Genomic DNA, 24193 nt, shown 5'->3' with positions numbered 1-24193 from the left:
TGTGATGTACAGTCCATGGTCATGTGATGTACAGTCCATGGTCATGTGATGAGCACATAGGTGCCCAGCTCGTTACCAGGGAGATGTCTGATTACTGCGTTGTGACTATGACGTGCTGTGCACCTGGATGTCCATCACGTGACCATGGACTGTATATCACATGACCATGGACTGTATATCACATGACCATGGACTGTATATCACATGACCATGAACTGTATATCACATGACTATGGACTGTATATCACATGACCATGTATTGTATATCACATGACCATGAACTGTATATCACATGACCATGGATTGTATATCACATGACCATGGACTGTATATCACATGACCATAGACTGTATATCACATGACCATGGATTGTATATCACATGACCATGGACTGTATATCACATGACCATAGACTGTATATCACATGACCATGGATTGTATATCACATGACCCTGGACTGATTTTTAGCTCCTGGGAGTAAGCAGAATGAATGTCAGTAAGCAGAGAGTTTGAGAATTTGATACAGAAAATATATTGGAAAATTGTATAACTTTCATTATACAAACTTTTGTCTGAAACTGGACGACCCCTTTAACAAAGACCCTGACAGGTGTAAGGTGTGGTTGAATGAAAATCTTCGGTAGTTGGGAACTGGCGTAGATTTCCTATATAAGTCATGGCAGTTTTTTTCTGCTAGCGATTTTTTTTCAGCTAGCAGGAAAAAAAAACAACATGCCCTATCTTCAGGCGGATTTCGCGGCTGAGTCAGTCACAGCGTCTGCGGCTGGAGACTCCTTCATTATTAGGCCCTTTCATTTGCACTACATTGGCAACCTGTCGCGGCTAGCTGCGCAAAAAAAGCCAATGGCGGAAAAGGTTTCCAGTAAACTAGCCCTAAATATGTTGGTCCATGCTATCCACACCCTAGCCCTTCGTGGTCTCTGCCCACATTCATGTAAAGTGGCAGGAAAGGGCTTTGTCACCAAACTTGTGCCACATTATTCTCCATCATCTCAACCTCTCATAGATGTGATAATAAATTCACCCCAATGTTTGTGACATTCAAAATAGATAAAGTCCTATTCCGTAAAAGCTGTTTCTTAAGTCTACAACTTAGCCTTAAGTGTTTACGTGTTTACTGCCCCTTGATGCTAATATGATTTGCGACTACAATTGCCTTTTACTTGTCCTACGGGGTAACTGACTGCAGGGATGGCACTATAATGAACAATACAAGGTAGGAACACTGGAGATAGTAGATCCAAGAATCATCCAGAAACCAAATTCATAGGTTATCTTGTGCATAAAATACATTTAAGGGTAAATCAAAAGCTGGCATTTGCTTTTCTCACTGGTGGTATTTGCACATTTGGAATCAAACGATTTCTGGATTTACATAAAATGCCAACTTTCAGCTTATGGAATGAAAGGAAGATCTATATTCAGATAGGGATTGCAAAAAAAGAAAAAAACATTAGTGGTGGCTTATGGAATTTTTCATGGACCTTCGCTATTAACTTTTATTTGTACAGATTAGAAATAAATCGGAATATCAGGACTCAGAAGTCACACACCACCATAAAGTCTTAACAATAAAAATAATAATTATAATAATCATCGTATAATCTGTGTAAATTTTCTGTATTACTTTTGTTAACCATTGGGAAGGGAATTAAATATGAAAAACATTCTTAAAGGGTTACACAACAGCAGTGACTTTCTTGCCTATGAGACCCTAGCAGTCTATAGGGACCCGTATTATTGGACTACGTCAATGGGTTTTCCCTAGTTTAAGTTTTAAAAAAAAAAAGACTTTTCCATCCCGTGCAATGTTTCCATGATTCCCTGGTGGTCTTTTTTTTGCCTTGGCTGGAGCAACTATTTGTGGTTATGGTAGCCGATCGCTGACCTTGTCTATCATGGCTGCCAAGCACAATCCACAGTATGGCATAAGCATGGTCATAACGTCATTGTAACCAACCATGGGACTATGAAGCTGGTGAGTCCACGGGAGGAAGGGGGGTGCGGGCGGGGCATGGGATGGAAGGGTGGGGGCTGGAGGCACACCAGACAGAGGGGTGCTGGGGGCGCCAAGGGAAGCAGGGGCCTAGGCGCGTATGGAGGAATGCCAGGCGAGAGGCAAGGGAGAGGGAGGCGTGCAAGGGAGGCCGTGGGAGCACACAGCTGATCATAAGCAACACAACATGGCTAAATAGAAGCGGCTCAGCACCAATGCCAACCTGCACACGAAGTCACGGGCAGATGCTAGTAGTAAATAAAGCCACTTAATGTACCCATACACATTAGACTAAAAGGGTTCTCCAGGTTTAAACACTTTCTTACTACTTGGTTCTATTTGAGAAGAACTTCAGCTTTCCAGGCTGGTTCCAACCCTTGGACATGTGATTGGACTCAGCGCCTGGCACTCCATAATCTCACCCATTGTCACTGCTAGTCACCTGTACTATGGAAGCTGCTAAACTATCTCATTATAATAGTTAAGACAGCCCCATTATACAGTTAACAACCGGTGAACATAGTAGGAGGCGAGGAAGAAAACCAACTTGGGTGTCATCTGAACTTGTGATTTTTATTTGGAATAGCTAAAGATGTAACGTTAATGGGTCGTCCTGGCTTTCCCTTGAAGATAAGGATCTCTAGGAATTGACGATTAATCTCCACATCCGGAACACATGAATGTGTCGCCAAACCAAATGTACATGTGTTTGGGAAGGTCTAGCCAGTATAGTCAACTATACAGCATACATATACAACTATACAGTGTATATATATATATATATATATATATATATATATATATATACACTCACCGGCCACTTTATTAGGTACACCTGTCCAACTGCTCATTAACACTTAATTTCTAATCAGCCAATCACATGGCGGCAACTCAGTGCATTTAGGCATGTAGACATGGTCAAGACAATCTCCTGTAGTTCAAACCGAGCATCAGTATGGGGAAGAAAGGTGATTTGAGTGCCTTTGAACGTGGCATGGTTGTTGGTGCCAGAAGGGCTGGTCTGAGTATTTCAGAAACTGCTAATCTACTGGGATTTTCACGCACAACCATCTCTAGGGTTTACAGAGAATGGTCCGAAAAAGAAAAAACATCCAGTGAGCGGCAGTTCTGTTGGCGGAAATGCTTTGTTAATGCCAGAGGTCAGAGGAGAATGGCCAGACTGGTTCGAGCTGATCGAAAGGCAACAGTGACTCAAATAGCCCCCCCGTTACAACCAAGGTAGCCAGAAGAGCATCTCTGAACGCACAGTACGTCGAACTTTGAGGCAGATGGGCTACAGCAGCAGAAGACCACACCGGGTGCCACTCCTTTCAGCTAAGAACAGGAAACTGAGGCTACAATTTGCACAAGCTCATCGAAATTGGACAATTGAAGATTGGAAAAACGTTGCCTGGTCTGATGAGTCTCGATTTCTGCTGCGACATTCGGATGGTAGGGTCAGAATTTGGCGTCAACAACATGAAAGCATGGATCCATCCTGCCTTGTATCAACGGTTCAGGCTGGTGGTGGTGGTGTCATGGTGTGGGGAATATTTTCTTGGCACTCTTTGGGCCCCTTGGTACCAATTGAGCATCGTTGCAACGCCAAAGCCTACCTGAGTATTGTTGCTGACCATGTCCATCCCTTTATGACCACAATGTACCCAACATCTGATGGCTACTTTCAGCAGGATAATGCGCCATGTCATAAAGCTGGAATCATCTCAGACTGGTTTCTTGAACATGACAATGAGTTCACTGTACTCCAATGGCCTCCACAGTCACCAGATCTCAATCCAATAGAGCAGGGGTCTCAAACTCAACTCAGCATGTGGGCCGCAGAGCAAGATCCCAGCCAGTCGGCGGGCCGCACCGCGGCAAATTTAGCTCCACCCACTTTTATGTTGACTCCGCCCATTCATTTTTCATGTGCCCCCACACTGTATAATCCTCCTACAGTCACCCGTAAACTATATGTCCCCCCTCCATCTTTCCCCCAGTTACATATACACCCTTCATCTGCCCCCAGATTCATGTCCCCCCATCTCTGCCCTCAGATTCATGTCCCCCCATCTCTGCCCCCAGATTCATGTCCCCCCCATCTCTGCCCCCAGATTCATGTTCCCCCATCTCTGCCCCCAGATTCATGTCCCCCCATCTCTGCCCCAGATTCATGTCCCCCCATCTCTGCCCCCAGATTCATGTCCCTCCATTTCTGCCCCCAGTTTCATGTCCCCCCATCTCTGCCCCCAGATTCATGTCCCTCCATTTCTGCCCCAGTGTCATGCCGTTCTCCCCCCTCCCTTTGTCTGCCCCCAGTGTCATGAGCCCCTTCATTCCACCTCAATGTTTAAAGAGGACCTTCCACCATTTTGCCCACAGGCAGTTCTATATACTGCCGGAAAGCTGACAGTGCGCTGAGTTCAGCACACTGTCGGCTTTCCCGATGTGGGCCCAGTGTGAAGAGCTTACGGTCCGGTACCGTAGCTCTTCTATGGTCAGAAGAGCGTCTCTGACACTCAGTCAGAGACGTCCTTCTTCACAGCACAGCCAATCGCGCTGTGCTGTGAGAGCCGGGAGGAACGCCCCCTCCCTCCCTGATAATGCTCGTCTATGGACGAGTACTGCGAGCAGAGGGAGGGGGCGTTCCTCCCGGCTCTCACAGCACAGCGCGATTGGCTGTGCTGTGAAGAAGGACGTCTCTGACTGAGTGTCAGAGACGCTCTTCTGACCATAGAAGAGCTACGGTACCGGACCGTAAGCTCTTCACACTGGGCCCAGATCGGGAAAGCCGACAGTGTGCTGAACTCAGCGCACTGTCAGCTTTCCGGCAGTATATAAAACTGCCTGTGGGCAAAATGGTGAAACGTCCGGATTCAACTTGGATCCGGCGTCCCTAGGCTTGTGCGGGCCGCACAAAATTGTTCGGGGGGCCGCATGCGGCTCCCGGGCCGCGAGTTTGAGACCCCTGCAATAGAGCATCTTTGGGATGTGGTGGAACGGGAGATTCGCATCATGGATGTGCAGCCGACAAATCTGCGGCAACTGTGTGATGCCATCATGTCAATATGGACCAAAATCTCTGAGGAATGCTTCCAGCACCTTGTTGAATCTATGCCACGAAGAATTGAGGCAGTTCTGAAGGCAAAATTGGGTCCAACCCGTTACTAGCATGGTGTACCTAATAAAGTGGCCGGTGAGTGTGTATATATATATATATATATATATATATATATATATATATATATATATATATATATATAACTCAGACCCTTCTAGAGCATTTAATGGATACAATTAAAGGCACTAGTCCAATGTGAAAGCTTTACTAATCTGTAGGGTGCAGTCCTTCCCTCCCGTAACATCTTTAACTCCTATCTCTGATGTTGCCTCCGGCAGATCCTTTATGATAAAAGTTGCAGAGTTTTATTGTCTCTACAGCTGAGAATTTCTTTCTTCGCCGTCTTCTATTCCTGGAGCTGCTTCCCAAATAGTGTCTGTCAGTGTAACATCATTTGTGAGACTGAAGCTTACTGTGTTAAAAGGAGCATCTTTGACTATAGTAGCTAGTATTAAGTGTGAGAATAAGCGCTTACACAAGGCCCGTCTCTAATATCCTTGCTATTTATTGTCCGTAAATGTCTACCATTAGACCACCTGGTGCCGAGCTTTTAGCGTAAAGTACCGAGGAGAGATGGGTTTATTTGTCAAGGCTTATGTCATTTTCTTACAAGGAGAGGTTTAGTCTGTAGTTATTTATTTGTGTTTTGCATTGTGTGCATGTCGGCAATGTTAAAAATGTGTTCACAATAGGAAGGGTGTAAAATACCGGCTCCTCGTCTGGTGTAATAAGACTAGTGGCAGATGATCATTATTTTATGGAGCTATCTCATACCGGTGCTGGGATTTCCTCCTAGGTTTTCTGCCATAGTCCTGTCTTCATTGCCCACCCAGACTGCTCATATTTATATATAATTGACTTAGCAGGTTCTATAACCCATTGAGCTTTATATATTTTATATATCTTTAGAAGGTCAGTGTGTCACTGAATCCCCTTCTGAATCCCCTATGATTCCATAGCTCTATACCATCAAACAGGGGCGTAACTAACGGGGTAGCAGCGTCAGTGGTAGTTTTATTTTAATAGAGTAACTCCAGCAGGTAACGGGTCCTATTTACTTACCGATCCTCGCTCCTGCTCTCATCCGCCTGCGCTTCCCCTTCTGCTGAGGCTGTGAGCAGGAGCGAGGATCGGTAAGTGAGGCCGCGAGCCCACGAACCCCACCAACACTGCTATCATTATATCTGGGGTTTTTTCAGACACCGGAGTATAATGATTGTTGGGCCAGGGAAGGTGAGGGAACATAAAAAAAACACTGCTACTTACCTCTTCTGGGCTCTGGCAGGCTTCGGGGCTGTTTGATGATTTCACAGACATCACGTGACCCAGGGATGACCAAGCTACTATGACTGAATGGAGCAGTCGTGCATACAGTGTTGGCCAAAAGTATTGGCACCCCTGCAATTCTGTCATCTTCCAGAAAATGATTGCAAGCACAAACTCTTTGGTATTAATATCTTCATTTATTTTGCTTGCAATGAAAAAACACAAAAGAGAATGAAAAAAAAAGTCAAATCATTGATCATTTTACACAAAACTCCAAAAATGGGCCGAACAAAAGTATTGGCCCCCTCAGCCTAATACTTGGTAGCACAACCTTTAGACACAATAACTGCGCACAACCGCTTCCGGTAACCAGCAATGAGTTTCTTACAAGGCTCTGCTGGAATTTTAGACCATTCTTCTTTGGCAAACTGCTCCAGGTCCCCCCTGAGATGTGAAGGAGGCCTTCTCCAAACTGCCATCAAGAGATCTCCCCTCCCCCACAGGTGTTCTATGGGATTCAGGTCTGGACTCATTGCTGCCACTTTACAAGTCTCCAGTGCTTTCTCTCAAACCATATTCTGGTGCTTTTTGAAGTGTGTTTTGGGTCATTGTCCTGCTGGAAGACCCATGACCTCTGAGGGAGACCCAGCTTTCTCACACTGGGCCCTACATTATGCTGCAAAATGTGTTGGTAGTCTTCAGACTTCATAATGCCATGCACACGGTCAAGCAGTCCAGTGCCAGAGGCAGAAAAGCAACCCCAAAACATCAGGGAACCTCCACCATGTCTGACTGTAGGGGGCGTGTTCTTTTCTTTGAAGGCAGCCCTGCAATTTTTTTTTCCCTGTAAACTCTATGTTGATGCCTTTTCCCAAAAAGCTCTACTTTTGTCTCATCTGACCAAAGAACATTCTTCCAAAACGTTTTTGGCTTTCTCAGGTAAGTTTTGGCAAACTCCAGCCTGGCTTCTTGGTCTTCCTGGGTCTCCTACCATACAGTTCCTTTTCATTCAGACGCTGACGGATAGTACGGGTTGACACTGTTGTACCCTCGGACTGCAGGGCAGCTTGAACTTGTTTGGATGTTAGTCGAGGTTCTTTATCCACCATCCGCACAATCTTGCGGTGAAATCTCTCGTCAATTTTTCTTTTCCGTCCACATCTAGGGAGGTTAGCCACAGTGCCATGGGCTTTATACTTCTTGATGACACTGCGCACGGTAGACACAGGAACATTCAGGTCTTTGGAGATGGACTTGTAGCCTTGAGATTGCTTATGCTTCCTCACAATTTTGCTTCTCAAGTCCTCGGACAGTTCTCTGGTCTTCTCTCTTTTCTCCATGCTCAATGTGGTACACACAAGGACACAGGACAGAGGTTGAGTCAACTTTAATCCATTTCAACAGGCTGCAAGTGTGATTTAGTTATTGCCACCACCTGTTAGGTGCCTCAGGTAAATAACAGGTGCTGTTAATTACAAAAATTAGAGAAGCATCACATGATTTTTCAAACAGTGCCAATACTTTTGTCCACTCCCTTTTTTTATGTTTGGTGTGGAATTATATCCAATTTGGCTTTTTAACAATTCTTTTTGTGGTTTTCCATTGAAGACAAATTAAATGAAGATAATAATACCAAAGAATTTGTGCTTGCAATCATTTTCTGGAAGAAACTGAGTATTATCTGACAGAATTGCAGGGGTGCCAGTACTTTTGGCCAACACTGTATGTGTAGCCACCAATCCATTGAAATGGGAACACTGATTCCCATGGATAATGTTCCCAATGGAACATTATCATGATCAGCGGTCAAATCCTAAGAAATCAGAAACATATTACCTATCCATTCTACCAATGGCTGCAGGCAGAACAGCGCATATAATGCCATGTAATCCCATAACTTTCCCAACATGGCTGAGGTCACTGGAACTCTTCAGGTCTAGGCTATCAAGCGTAATCTTACCCAAGTCAAAGCAGCCAAAACATTAACTCTTCTAACCATCTTATATCAATAGGAAATTACTCCAACATTTGTAAATAAAAAAATGAATACAAAAAAATCCTATAATTATATCTCTATGGTGAGACTAAGTGTTTCATTTATTCTAAACCCCGCAAAGAGAGTAAAATCGCTCTGTAAACGCCGATAGATTTCCATAGCCGGTTTTGCAGTCAGTTTGAAGTGATTTATTAGAGCTGTCAAATAATTTCCTATTTTATGAAATCTCTTTATATTATTTTACTGAAATGCGACAGTAAGACTCTGAATTGAGATCCCGGCAAGCATTTCATATCAGGCCCCAGACAGTAGAACATTGGTCTGGTAATCCCTTTCCCTGATCTGGTCGGTGTAGTTGCTATTAATGGTCTAGAACCGGAGGCTGCTGCAATCTCTTCAGCGGCTTAGTTTAGATTTTTTATTATTATTTTTAATATTTTTTTATTAAGTGAATGATTCTTTCCCGCAGTAATGACAGGCACATCAGGCATTTCAAATGACATCATCTGTCAAATCTAAGCCGGTACAATACCTAATGCAGCTTAAGAAGTGTCATTTCATTCCAGGTAGAACATTCACATAAAATTCATGTGAACGGGTTTATTTGAGAATGTAATCAGACTGAATTGTTCTGTTATGTCTCTTAAACATGTTATTATGTTGGAGGTGCTACATATATTAACCAGCTGATAATGAAAGGCTTGCAGACACCGAAACACTTAAAGAGACAGGGCTGTTGTAAGGGAGAACCGTGCTGTCTTATGGATACATGCCAAACTTAAAAAAAAAAAAAAATCTGATATAGTTATGAGATGTCAAAGAAATCTTACTGCGACTTCATGCAACTTTGTCACAGTAATAGTGAAAACAAATCTTCAATATAACGTGTAATTCCACTTTTTAATTGTCTTTCAGGCATTGGTCATGTAATATAGTCAGGGGGTAACAAGTACTCATGGGGCCCTATAGCAAAACTTGTAATGGGGCCCCACTCTACCATGACCACTTTAAGCAGTAGGTTCAGAACTTAAAAAGTGTGAATTACATCAGACTCCTTTACGCACGGGGGTAACTTAGAAAGGGATTTTACAATACACATAGTGCACACAATAATATTACAGTACGGGGATAATGGACACAGTGATGTAACAGTACTAGTGTAATACACACAGTTATGTCACAGTACAGGGATAATACACACAGTGATGTCACAGTACAGAGATAATACCCACAGTGATGTCACAGTACAGGGATAATACCCACAGTGATGTCACAGTACAGGAATAATACACACAGTGATGTCACAGTACAGGGATAATACACACAGTGATGTCACAGTACAGGGATAATACACACAGTGATGTCACAGTACAGGGATAATACACACAGTGATGTCACAGTACAGGGATAATACACACAGTGATGTCACAGTACAGGGATAATACACACAGTGATGTCACAGTACAGGATAATACACACAGTGATGTCACAGTACAGGATAATACACACAGTGATGTCACAGTACAGGATAATACACACAGTGATGTCACAGTACAGGATAATACACACAGTGATGTCACAGTACAGGGATAATGCACACAGCGATGTCACAGTACAGGGATAATACACACAGTGATGTCACAGTACAGGGATAATACACACAGTGATGTCACAGTACAGGATAATACACACAGTGATGTCACAGTACAGAGATAATACACACAGTGATGTCACAGTACAGAGATAATACACACAGTGATGTCACAGTACAGGGATAATACACACAGTGATGTCACAGTACAGGGATAATACACACAGTGATGTCACAGTACAGAGATAATACACACAGTGATGTCACAGTACAGGGATAATACACACAGTGATGTCACAGTACAGGGATAACACACACAGTGATGTCACAGTACAGGGATAATACACACAGTTATGTCACAGTACAGAGATAATACACACAGTGATGTCACAGTACAGGGATAATACACACAGTGATGTCACAGTACAGGGATAATACACACAGTGATGTCACAGTACAGGGATAATACACACAGTGATGTCACAGTACAGGGATAACACACACAGTGATGTCACAGTACAGGGATAATACACACAGTTATGTCACAGTACAGAGATAATACACACAGTGATGTCACAGTACAGGGATAATACACACAGTGATGTCACAGTACAGGGATAATACACACAGTGATGTCACAGTACAGGGATAATACACACAGTGATGTCACAGTACAGGGATAATACACACAGTGATGTCACAGTACAGAGGTAATACACACAGTGATGTCACAGTACAGGGATAATACACACAGTGATGTCACAGTACAGGGATAATACACACAGTGTTGTCACAGTACAGAGGTAATATACACAGTGATGTCACAGTACAGAGGTAATACACACAGTGATGTCACAGTACAGGGATAATACACACAGTGATGTCACAGTACAGGGATAATGTTCACAATGACATCATAGCAAACATTAATGCACAAAAAAGATCACAGCATCTGACGAAAGTAATTATTATAGTGTAACTTGCAGACACTGTTATGCTTTTGTAAAATAATAGAGGCGCATTCATTTTCCACATTCCCTTCCATCATCCATCACTGATTACACCGTAGGCCTCAATAGAAATGTTCCTCTAAGTTGAGGCCAGGGGTGAACCTAGGGTTTGTGCCGCCTGAGGCAGGCAGGGAGAGGACCTGCTCTCTTGCTAAGCATGAGGGGCGGCCACTGGAGCAGCGCTGCGTCCACAGGGCCGCCCCAATCCACCGCTCGCTTCCCATGCCGGGCTGCCGAGACGGTGACGCTAACCCAGTCCAGGACAGCTTGTCCTGGACTGGCTTAGGTCAGCAAAAATGCCGCCCTCCTTCGCGGCCCCCGCATAGTGCCGCCTGAAGCGGTCGCTTCAGGTTGCCTCGTGGGAGGTGCGGCTCTGGTTGAGGCCCATAGCTGTGCTATATCTTCCATCCTGGATACATTGGAAACTGTTCAGTTGTCCTCATTGGCACAGTTTTCCATTGAAGCCCATCTGCACTTCCACGGTGGTATGAATGCCAATTCAAGCCTTATATTTTGTCTTTGGTTTGCTGCTCTCTATGGTTGGGCAGAGCCCTCAGTGTACAGGGAGGACCCATCTCTGAATATTATTAGGACAATGGTTACTCCATGTAAATCGAAATTAATTAATTAGGCAAATTCCATTTGAAATATAAAAAGCTCAATCCTACAAAATCTGAACACAGAAGGTACAGTTACATATCGTACAATTTTTACCTACTGCTAGAATACATAGTTCCAAATGTTTATTTTTTTATTTTTATTTTTTACTTTGAAGGATTTTGGTTCCTGTACACACTGTTGCCTACAAATGAGTAATGCATTCGGTATGGCATGTGGACAGAAATGGGGAAAGGGAATTGACAAATGATAATTCTAGCTTAATTGAAGTCTATTTTAGGGTCAGTTCACACTGAGTTTTTTGGCAGCGGATTTTGACGCGGAATCCGCCTCAAAATCCGCTGCCAAAACCGGCTCCCATTGACCTCAACGGGAGCTGCTCGCTTCTTTTTTCTGCTAGCTAGTAGAGGAAAAAAAGAAGCGAGATGAACCCTTCTTGCCATGGATTTCATGGCTGAATCAGCCACAGCATCCTTCTCAATTAGGCCCATTCGTTTGGGCCTAATCCGAAGCGGAATTCCGCGACGGGATACCAGTGCACTGCACCGGCATCCCGTCGCGGCTATCCGCGCATAACGTTCACACGCGGAAGGCAAATTCCGCCTTGTGAACATACCCTTATAAAGTGCCAACCACAATATTCTGATTAAGTAAACTGGATATCTGGTGAATTAGATCTGCTGTAATTTCTATAACTGTAAACTCTAAGACTCAGAAAATCATTCAGGTTATAAAAATACATATCTATTAGAGATGAGCGAACACTAAAATGTTCGAGGTTCAAAGTCCGAATCGAACAGCCGCTCACTGTTCGACTGTTCGAACGGGTTTCGAACCCCATTATAGTCTATGGGGGGGAAATGCTCGTTTCAGGGGTACGAAACATTCGATCAAATTCTAATTACCAAGTCCATGAGTGAGGGTCGGGCTGGATTCTTCTCCCTGCGCGGCGTCCCCGCGTCCTCTTCCGGCCTTGAATTCACTCTGCTAGGCATCGGGCCTAGGCAGAGCTGACTGTGCATGCCCGCGCGGACATGCGCAGTCAGCTCTGCCCAGGCCCAATGCCTAAGCAGAGTGAATGCAGAGCCGGAAGAGGATGCGGGGACGCTGCGCAAGGAGAAGACTTCTAAAGGTAGGAGAAGAACCAGCGTTGATTGGCAATGTATAGCATTCGGCCAATCAACGCTGGTTCTGTATCGAATCTTAACTTCGAGCAGCTAGTAGTATTCGATCGAGTACGAGTATTTCGAATACCGTAGTATTCGATCGAACACCTACTCGATCGAACACTACTCGCTCATCTCTAATATCTATCTAAAAGTGCCATAAAAGACATAGCAGAATAGATGACATCATAAATTGTGTAAATCCGTAGTCATAAGGGACGGGCGTATGATAGGGGGAGCAGTGCCGTACTGACGTGTGCTACAAATAGTAACGTAGGGCTCATTTTTTATGTGACGAGTTGTACTTTGATATAGCACCATTTGGGATACATATAACGTTTTGACAACTTTTTGGGGATTCCATGTGAAAAAAAACACTATGTGTTGCTGCTGCATTTTTTTGCCGCCGCGTGGGGCTTTAGCCTAAATCCCATAATTGACTTTATCATTTCTAAATTGAATTTTCTGCTCTTCTCCACTTGTTAAAAGACATAACCTGCGCATGCGCACTCTGTATACTCTATCGAAGCACATTATATTATTTAGGTCAGACACGGCTATAAAATATATACTTTTTAGTGAATATTTTGTATCAAAAACTAAAGTTTCAAATGTTTGAAAGTAGAATAACCTTCAGGAAAAACAATATTATCTCTTCAAATGTAGCATGGAGAATCGGATGACTGGTTTTTCTGAGCCCTTTCGACCTAGAGACACAGGCATTGTCATTATTAGTGATGCATTATCGTTCTGAGGACGGAGACCATGATGATCACACAAGCCCATTTAACTCTTCCGTGCATGATAACGCATCACCATACTGTAGAAAATGAGATATGCTCTAAGAGTTTGAAAGATAATGAAAAATGGAATCTATTGCAAGGCGCTAGGTATGTAAAGTACACTTAGGAGCGGGGGCCTTGTGCATAAAGAGGCCTCTCCTAGAAAATGCATTTTTCATAGATATATTAGCTTTTATATTTTCGCTAATCTCATAATGATAATAATATGCAGTGATAGGAAGCATAGAATTAAGTAGATTAACCTTAAAAGTTACTTTCCATTTTCTGGCAATGGTGATAATGGAATTTTATACTAAGAATAGGGCTACATGTGATAGTTAGGTAATGATCGATGATGTCATACAGTCAATTATATCAAAAATACCTTCTTCAGGTGTCATTTTCATGTTCTGATAAAATTACTGAAATTGTCTTAGTGTGAGACACATGTATGAATAGGTATCTGATTATACAAGTCATATGAAACCATTTTGACAACTGTTGCCAACTGGTCATTTATTGAACATCAAGATTTTTTTTTTTTTATCAGATCCGGTTGCGGGAAGAATAATTGGAATTTTACATTTTGATAAAACATGTCTGACCTGAAAATTATTTTAGTCAATTTTTGTTGTGATATTGTAGATCAGACAAAACCTGAAATGAATTAAAGGAATCCTATCACTCAGATGGAATTTTTTGTCAATCACATGTAGGAATAGCCTTAAGAAAGGCTATTCTTCTCCTACCTTTAGATGTCTTCTCTGCACCGCTGTTCGGTTAAAATTCCGTTTTCCGTCGGTATACAAATGAGTTCTCTCACAGCACTGGGGGCGGTCCCCAGCAATCAAACAGCACTGGGGGCGTCCCCAATCCTGCGAGAGAAATCTCCATCTTCGCCTGGAACGTCCTCTTCATGTGTCTTCTTCCGGCGCAGGCGGTGTAACTTGTTACTGTGTAAGCGCCCATTTTTCTCTGCGCGAGGCCTAGAAGTTTCACTGCCTGCGCCAGAAGAAGACGCGTGGAGAAGACGTTCCTGAAGAACATGGAGGCAGCGCTGGAGATTTCTGGAGATGCCCCCAGTGCTGTTTGAGTGCTGCGAGAGAACAACATTTGCTTACCAGTGAAAACCGGTATTTCCAGGGAAGACATCCAAAGGTAGGAGACGAAAAGCTTTTCTTAAGGCTATTCCGACGTGTTAGGGACAAAAAATTCCATCTGAATGATAGGATCCCTTTAAGGCCCTTTGAGTTAAAGAAATCCTTTTGGATATAGAATTGTGGAATTGCACCTTCTAAACAATTTTATAAAAATTAAACTTTTAATAAAAAATTTCTTTTTTTTATCATCCTAAGGGTATGACCACAGAGGAGGTACAGTAATTTGCAACGGAAAATATAACCATGGAATTTGTGAAAAATTGAAAAAGGCATTTGTTATAAAATTTTAAAAAATAATCAACTCACCTCTTTTCTCTCCAGCAATCCAGAGCTGGTGCTTCTGTAGTTCAGGATAAGGTTGGGTTCACACGGTGTTTTTTTGACCGGATTTTGAGGCGGAGGTCGCCTCAGAATCCGGTCCAAAATATTTTTAGCTGCAACTGGATGCCGATGCAGTGCCTTGGCATCTAGTCGCGGCATTCCACCCTGGATTAGGCCCATATGAATGGGCCTAGTCGGGAGGGAGGTATCGCGCCACAGACATTGTGACAAGAAAGGGCAAGTGAACGGCTCCTATTGAAGTCAATGGGAGGTGTTTTTTGGAGCCGGATTCCCCAAAATACAGCCCAAAAAACCCTGTGTGAACCCAGCCTAAGGCCCCATGTTGTGGAAACGCAGCTTTTTTTGTTGCAGATTTTACTGCATTTTTTGAGCCAAAGTTAAAAACGGCTACAAAAGGAATGGGGAATACATAGGAAGCTTCTTATACTCCTTTCTGCTCAATCCACACCTGGGTTTGGCTCAAAAAACTGCAACAAAAAAAGCATGGAGCCTTGGCCTCACTGGGTTTTTGTCTACAAATAATCAATACTCCTAGGTTTTAACCTACAATTTGGGAAATGTTCGGTTATTTTTTCCTAGAAAATGATATTTCTCTAATAAAATTCAACACAGTCAGAAATACTAAGATAAAATCCTCGCCATTTCTCCTTCTCTGCCATCAATTAATAAGCATATGTACATATTATAACCTCTCCTGCTCCTCCCTAAAATCAAGATGTTCTTGTTCCAAGGAGATCCTGTTTAATCAACCCACATCCCTCTTATAATCAACTCTCACTTCCCTCTTCTCGACTTGTTACGTTGCAGAAAAGATTAATGGGCATATAATGGTTTAATAACACACTACTATGGGTTCCTAATCACCAGCCCCAAAGGCGCACGGCTCTCCTTCATTCTTCAACCTCTACTGTAACTTGCAGGAGTACTCGAGGAAGTGAGAGATTCTCAAAGCCAAACGTTGCTCAGTGGTGAATGGCGCTCTATGGAGTTAACAAGTAAAACTGTTTGTCCTTTGGGTCACCTGCTCTGCATATTTTATAGAGATTAATGGACATTCTACCTCCGGAGAAGCTCTGTGGTCCACCTGGGTTACCAAAATAGCATATGTATGCAGAACTGGAACACAGAGTCTAGGACAGGCAGATTACATTACTAGGTTTAGTCCGCCTGTGCAGTGTATTGGCCAACACAAAGAGGGAAAAAAGCCATCATTCTATTTCCTCAACCTCTAGCCTTGTGTTTGCAAATCATAGGAGGGAATATATTCTTTATTTTATGATTAGACTCTAAACATTAGAGGTAGATTTATCATAAAGGGAATTTGTTAAATCCTAGGCATCTGTGTTGCCAACATTTGTACCAAATTTACCAATTGTTACTCCATTAGGTGCATCTTTAAGGCTGCAGTCCTACAGCTTTTTTTGTTCCAGATTTTGCTACCATGTTGCTGCCAAGTAGTGGCATAACTACCGCCATAGCAGCAGAGGCAGCTGCCACAGGGCCCGGGACATTAGGGGCCCGGTGAAAGCCTCTACCGCTGCTATCATTATACTTGGGGGTCTTTTCGGACCCCTAAGTATAATGATTGACAGGACGGGATAGGTAAGAAACATAAAAAACACTGTTACTTACCTCTCCACGATCCTCCTTCCTAGTTGTCCGACGTCACATGAACCCGGCCTGCGTTCCGAGTCATGTGACGTCCGACGTCATTGAATTAGGATGACAGTGGAGGCCGACAGCGTAGGAGCCGGGGGACAGGTAAGAAACAGTAGTTTTTTATGTTTGTATTCCCCCGGGTCTCTGATTATTATACTCTGGGGTCTGAAAAGACCCCAGAGTATAATAATTGTTTATGGGTGTCCACAGTGGGACATAAAACTGTGTGCAGGGGCCACTATGGGGGATAATACTGTGTGCAGGGGCCACTATGGGGGATTATACTGTGTGCAGGGCCACTATGGGGGATAATACTGTGTGCAGAGGACACTATGGGGGATAATATTGTGTGCAGGGGCCACTATGTGGGATAATACTGTGTGCTGGGGACACTATGGGGGATAATACTGTGTGCAGGGCTTACTAAGGGACATAATACTGTGTGCAGGGGCCACTATGGGGGATAATACTGTGTGCAGGGGCCACGATGGGGGATAATACTGTGTGCAGGGGCCACTATGGGGGACAATACTGTGTGCAGGGGCCACTATGGGGGATAATACTGTGTGCAAGGGCCACTATTGGGGATAATACTGTGTGCAGGGGCCACTATTGGGGATAATACTGTGTGCAGGGGCCACTATAGGGTACAATACTGTGTGCAGGAGCCACTAAGGGACATAATAATGTGTGCAGGGGCCACTATGGGGGATAATACTGTGTGCAGGGGCCACTATGGGGGATAATACTGTGTGCAGGGGCAACTATGGGGGATAATACTGTGTGAAGGGGCACTATGGGGCATAATAGAGCGCACAGGAGTTTATAGGAGGGGGTTGGTCGAGGTCTTCGGCGTTGGTCGGGTGGGGCCATGTCTAAAGTTCGCCACGGGGCCCCGCCATTCCTAGTTACGCCACTGCTGCCAAGTCCAGCTCTTTGCATCATTTAATAGGCGCCACTCCACTGATTCTGAGACAGTTGGGATTTTTTCTCTACCCCACATTTTTGCGTATTAAGTGCTGTGAGTTGGGCAGTGAGCGAGGAATGTGATTCTAAGCTCTAACCCTCTCCATTTCTTATTGTAGCTCTGAATCACTCCCTTTGTCTGCTAATTCCTGACATCGCCCTCCTGACAGTACAGAGACTAAATAGTATATCAAGCACCAAAACTAACAGCATTGATTGCTCGGGAACAGTGGGGGCTAGAGAAAAAATCCAACTGTGTCAGAATCAGTGGAGCGATGACTATTAATAGATGATAAGAACTAGAGTTGGTGGAGGTGGTGAAAGGTCCTATGTAAAATGTTGTCCAGTTAACGGGATTCTCTAGAAATAACCTTTATCCCAACAACAGCCAAGCAACGTATATGTATTGGACTTGGTAATAGGCTTTACAGCAAAGACTACATGGTCACTTTGGCAGAACAACCTTGAGCCTACCATGTCATACTACTAAAGCACAGTTAATGGTAATGAGTGATGTTGCACGGTAATATTCATTCACTATCATACCCCAGATCATCATGGCCAGCGATCTGCCATGTCCTCTAAAATTGCGACACAAATGAAGCCATCTAATATGTGGCATAAACCTTCACTAGATACACCAGATGTATCACACAACCTGAGCCACTGTGATAAAGCTGAGGTATTTTCAGAATCCTAAGTTTACACCGCCGAGCTATTAGTAATCGGGTGCCATTATGTATCAAGTCAACAGAAGCAAAATAGAAAATCTATTCTAATACTTCAAATGCAAATCTGTAAAAAAAAAAAAAAAGTGATAAAAATGCTATTAAAATTATTTCAAAAATAGAAGTGATAAAAGTTATTTTTTTTGTCAGTTAACAAAATGAAGTGAATGAACAGAAGAGAAATCTAAATCCCATCGATATTTTGTGTGAACAGGGTTGTGCCTGTAGGGGGTGCAGTAATAGCAGTCTTTACTGGGCCGTGAGGGGGCCTCAGAGGTCACCTCAACACATGAAATATATCATTATTCTTAAAGGTACAAGGTAAACTGGGACCCCATTACAGATTTTGTATTTGGCCTAAGAGCTTCAAGTGACCACCTTTTGTCCTCCATCAATTCTTCTATGTACAATTGAAGACAATTTTTGAAGAAACTTGGCAGGGAGGTTGTTCCTGTCATCTTGGAGAACCAATTACAGATCTTCTGTGGATGTAGGCTTGCTCCAAACCTTCTGTCTCTTCATGTAATCCCAGATGGACTGGATGAGCTCTGTGGGGGTCATACCATCATTAACCAGAATCCCATCCACTTTGCAGGCACTGTAAAATTCCACGTTTTTTGCTGCAGCGTTTTCGCAATGTGGGTTCTTGGCCTTAATGGGGTTGTCTGGGATAACTGGAAATCCCTACAATAATCTAAGCACCCTCCCCCCTCCTACTTTCTAAATAACATAATTAATCAAAATGTATATGATATAATCTGATATGTATATCATAGGTATATTATATGATATCTGATCATGTGACCGCCCCAGGAATATTTAATGGTGACAATCTGTTTCCCCGTTTCTGGAAACACAACATCATTACTACTCCCCCCATGCACTCCATCATAATACCTTCCAGGCTTCTTCCTGCAGGATGGCTTCTCTTTCTTTTCTGACGTTGCCATTCTGTTCTCTACTGCCATTAATCCACCTCTACTGTGCAGCTTCCACGCATGCGCAGTAGTGGTGGATCATCACTGCAGAGCACAGAGTAGTACTGAGACTAAAGCATACGCCAACAGTCAGAGAAGAAGGAGGTGCCGTCCCACAGGAAGAAGACTGGAAGGAAGGAAGGAAGAAAGGTAAGTATATAATGGGGTCGGGGTTAGGCTGAGTAGGTTGGGAAGAGCTAGTAGTGGGCAGGATAGCTAGAGAGACAGGGAGGGGGTGTATGGGAGGGAAGGAGGCTGGAAGAGAGGGACTAGTGTGGAAGTTACATAACAGGAAGCTGAACCAAGTAAACAAATGCAGACGATACCAGGAGCTCCCAGTGACACCCAGAAATCACTCAAAACATTGCTAAAGGTATATGGGTGCATTTATTAAGCCATTAATAGCACTAATAGACCTTTTTAAAAAATAAAAATAAATAAAAACATTTTTGTGCCAGGAATACCCCTTTAAGCTGTCGGTTGGGGACATTTAGCGGCAGCTAGTTTTATAATATCTGATGCCCTTACTTGACCTGTACTGTGGCAGGTTCACTTTAAATAATGGTGATTTTCTATTTCACTGGCAGAAATATATTAAATTATGCAATAATTAGCACAACATATAGCCGCTTCCTGCCTAGCACTTATTATAGTATATCACATCATCCTGCATGTTAATCTTTGGAAGTGAATATTGCATTCCATTACTGCCACCGTTATTAGTATTAAAAAAAAATAAAATAAAAAGGGAAATAAAAATAATGAGCGTCTAATATCATGTGAACTCTAATCAGTTTGCTGTCAGGTTTTTTTTCGCCCTAGTGAAATTGTCTTCTATTAGCTGAAATCCAGCTATTTATATCATATTTTATAAGTAAGATGATCGGTGTTAAATGTAATTACGTAGCGGCGCGGAGAGAGAATTCTAATTATTAGTAAATTCATATAAGAAAATAATGTAAACACACAACAAGTGAACGGAATCGGCTTCTCATACAGTTGTTGAAATTCCATTCCAAGTCTCCGGCACGTCTGAAACCATTTCACGGAGTAAATCAATTCATGGTGGAGAACCAGAACTAAATGTATAATTGTTTGCAGTAAGGTGCATATTTATTCAGGCCGGGAGAATATTATTCCTGGAAAAAAACAAAAACAGCTTGAGATGTATTTCAGGAGCATCACAAAAACAAAGCCGTGTCCAGGGAAGAAGATGGCTGCTGGAGCGTTGCTTCTTTGTCCCTGGATTCACTTGGGTGTATATTGTGGCTGTATTTCTAGCTTAGGTTCTGATGTATCCTTGTCTGGTTTCTTACTGAATACAAATACAGATTATATTAAAAAAGGAGGATCATTTCCTTATTGGACATGCAGCTTATTTAGAGGACATGTCACCGATTCTAAAAAAAAAAAAACCCAATGACATACCCTGTTCATTTTGTTTTGTTGTTTATCCAAACTTGTTCAGCTATTCCAAAGATATAAGTCCTTTTAGTGTTAATGTAAATCCGGGTATACTAGGCAAGTGGGCATGACCAATTATTTTGATGGTCTGTTGTCATGGAGTGTCAAAATATAGGTCACGTCCTAATTTTGGGCGTTTTCATGGATCCCTCTATATACTTAATTTTATAGGGGATCCCTCGGGTACAAGGTGGATGCAAAAAAAAAAAGATGTTTTTCACTGTTGTTTTGCACCTCGGTCAGCTGATTTTTGCCTTACAGGTGGTTTGGTCCATGATGGAACCCACATAATTGAGTGGGGTCTTGGAGATCAGGGGCCCCACAAGAGTGGGCTGCCTTAGGGTCAGTTCACACAGAGTTTTTTGGCGAGGATTTGATGCTGAATCTGCCTCAAAATCAGCCTCTAAAAAAGCCTCCCAATAGAACTCTATTGGGAGGCTTTTTATGGAGGCTGATTATGAGGTGGATTCAGCGTCAAAATGAGCGCCAAAAAACTCCGTATGCACTGACCCTTCTATAGGGAGGCATTTTTTGGAGGCTGTTGGCGCTGATTATGGCACAGAACCCGTGTCAGAATCAGTGCTGAAAAAAAGACTTCCATTGACTTCAATGGGTTCTGTTTTCCTCGTGGATCCCATTGAAATCAAATTCAAATCAAGTTCCACGCCAGAGTCAGCACCAACTTCCTCCATATGAATGGACCCTTAGGCTGCCTTCACACGGAGTAACGCTGGCTGCCATTCACAGCCGTACACGAAAGCGCTGCGGAAGGCTCCCGAACATTTCCCATTCACTTCAATGGGAGCGCTTGTAACGCCGGCTTTACGAGCGCTCCCATTGAAGTGAATGGGAAGTGTTCAGGAGCCTTCTGCAGTGCTCACATGTACGGCGGTGAATGGCAGCCGGCGTTACTCCGTGTGAAGGCAGCCTTATGGTGTTTTTTTTTTTTTTTTTATTCAACTCTTTCCTTTTGGATTTTTTCAACAAGTAGAGGCCAATACTTTACTCCTCCATCCATGTCCAAGCCCGCTCGATATACACATCTATGCACACAGGTTTCCTCTGCGGACTTTCTGCTTCCATTTTTCCCATGGAGAAATGGCCAACGTTTCCGTAGGTATAATTAACATTCTGCAATTTCAAAAATCGCAACAATTTCGGAAATCCTAGCGTGTTTGCAGAGTGTATTTTCCCGCACTGTGGAGATGGGATTCTGCTATACACTTTTACTCTACATGGGGCCACGGCCTTAGGCTGGTTTCACCCAACCAACTTTACGATAGGAAATTCTGTGTAAGTAATGGTCAGATTGTCCAAATGGAGTTCAACAGGTCACTTCAGTTCAACTATTTGGATTGGAGCTGGTAAATCCAGTTAATACATGGACTGAAGTTTCCAGCCTGAACTTGACTGGGTGAAAACGGCCTGATGAGAAAAAATAGTCAGATGGGTCCGGTCTTTGGCCGAGGTGATCGGAATTGCAGAATGTTATGCCAAGGATGACGAAAATAGCTGAAGCCAAGCAAATTGATGCCAAATAACAAAATGCAATATTTTCAATATTTTTAACTACAGTATTAGTATGTGAGTTGTAACAGGGATTATTTATCATACACTTTATTTTTCCATTTTACAAGGTGAATTTGGACCTTGATACTGTAAAAATCTGTAGAATCCTGAATCAACTGAACCGTGCAGGCTGCTTTCACTCATTTCTGCTCCAATTTTCTGCTTCTCTTTGAAAGCCAGAGAAAAACTTTCCAATTTACACCTCCATGTTTATATGTTTACATGAGGAGAAAACAGAGAGAAGAAGTTTTGAGTAGAATCTAGTAGTTTACGGGCCCCTTAAAACTGTATTGGTAAGGGTTAATTTAATGGTTCACTTTGATACTTTTACTTCAATGTTCTAAGTTTTAATATAAGGGTATACAAAGACCTCTTAGGGCTCCATGGCAAAATGTCATAGAAGCCCCCTCCCCCGTGATATTTATATAAAGTCAAGGAAGATTTCCAATATAAAAAAAAGTCACACTCAACATTGTCCAGATTTTTTATTAATATGGTGCTTATTCTGAACACCAGGCGGATGATTTTTTTCGACAGGCATATAGTACGATAGTCTTGCAAAAGTCGTAAAACCTCTCAGTACTTTTCTACATTTCAGGTTGTCTTTTTAGAAATCAGCCAACCTAGGTTTTAATTAGAGATGAGCGAACAGTAAAATGTTCTAGGTTCAATATTCGTTTCGAGTAGCCCCTCAATATTCGACTACTCGAATCGAATATCGAACTCTATTATAGCCTATGGGGGGAAAATGCTCGTTTCGATCAAATTATACTTACCAAGTCCACGAGTGGGGGTCGGGCTGGATCCTCCGTGCAGTCTTCTCCTTGCAGGGTCCCCGCGGCGTTTTCCGGCTCTTCATTCGCTCTGCCAGGCATCGGGCCTGGGCAAAGCCGACTGCGCATGCCCACACTACAAGCGGACATGCGCAGTCGGCTCTGCCCAGGCCCGATGTCTGGCAGAGTGAATGAAGAGCCAGAAGACGCCACGGGGAAGCTGCACGGAGAAGACTTCTAAAGGTAGGAGAAGAACCAGCGTTGATTGTCCGACTGTATAGCATTCGGCCAGTCAATGCTGGTTCTGCATCGAACTTTTACATTCGAACAGCGAGTGGTACTCGATCGAGTACGAGTATTTTGAATACCGTAGTATTCGATTGAACACCTACTTGATCGAGTACTACTCGCTCATCTCTAGTTTTAATGTATTTACACCAACAACTGGAACGAATACAGTCATGACTATCCTCTCTGAGAATCAGGCTAGGTTCACAACTGCGTTTAATCACCCTTGGGGGATTCCGTCCCCCATGCGATTGACATATGAGGAGAGAAAAGTCCTGTAAACCGGGTAGACCCCATTATAGTTTATGGGGTCTGTGGGTTTCCGTGGCTAACTGGTTTTTAAGAAGATCGGGTTTACATTTTTTGGGTCCCAAAGTGGACCCTAAGAATGGAAACCCAAACACAGATGTGATCTTAGCATCATGCAGTTTTCGATCTAAGCTCCCCCTGAAGCCACCAACTCCAGGGGGAGCTCAGTGAATAAGAAGGAATACAACTACCATTGAACTGTTTGTAGTGTGTGGAAACAAAAGATCGGCATTGGGCCCCTTTCCCCCAGGGGGCCCATAGCAGCAGTGTGGTCTGCCTACATAGTAAATATGCCAGTATTTCAACATAATCCAGGGATTCTAGGCTTTGCTATGCAGCTTTGCTGGGGGATGCTCCACAATATCCTGCCACTGTTTGGCAGCAAGCACAT

At 43.1% G+C, this 24193-nt stretch overlaps 1 protein-coding gene across 1 annotated transcript in view; it reads left to right on the top strand.

Annotated features, from left to right (window-relative positions):
- ADARB2 (adenosine deaminase RNA specific B2 (inactive)) overlaps positions 1-24193 on the top strand; it is a 549803-nt gene that overhangs the window by 355079 nt on the left and 170531 nt on the right. The gene's annotated exons all lie outside the window — the stretch shown is intronic.

The sequence above is a fragment of the Leptodactylus fuscus genome, chromosome 4 (assembly GCF_031893055.1).
Source record: "Leptodactylus fuscus isolate aLepFus1 chromosome 4, aLepFus1.hap2, whole genome shotgun sequence".
NCBI classification, from domain to species: Eukaryota; Metazoa; Chordata; class Amphibia; order Anura; family Leptodactylidae; genus Leptodactylus; species Leptodactylus fuscus.
Note: the sequence above shows the minus strand (reverse complement) of the source record. Positions and strands in the feature narration are given on the sequence as shown.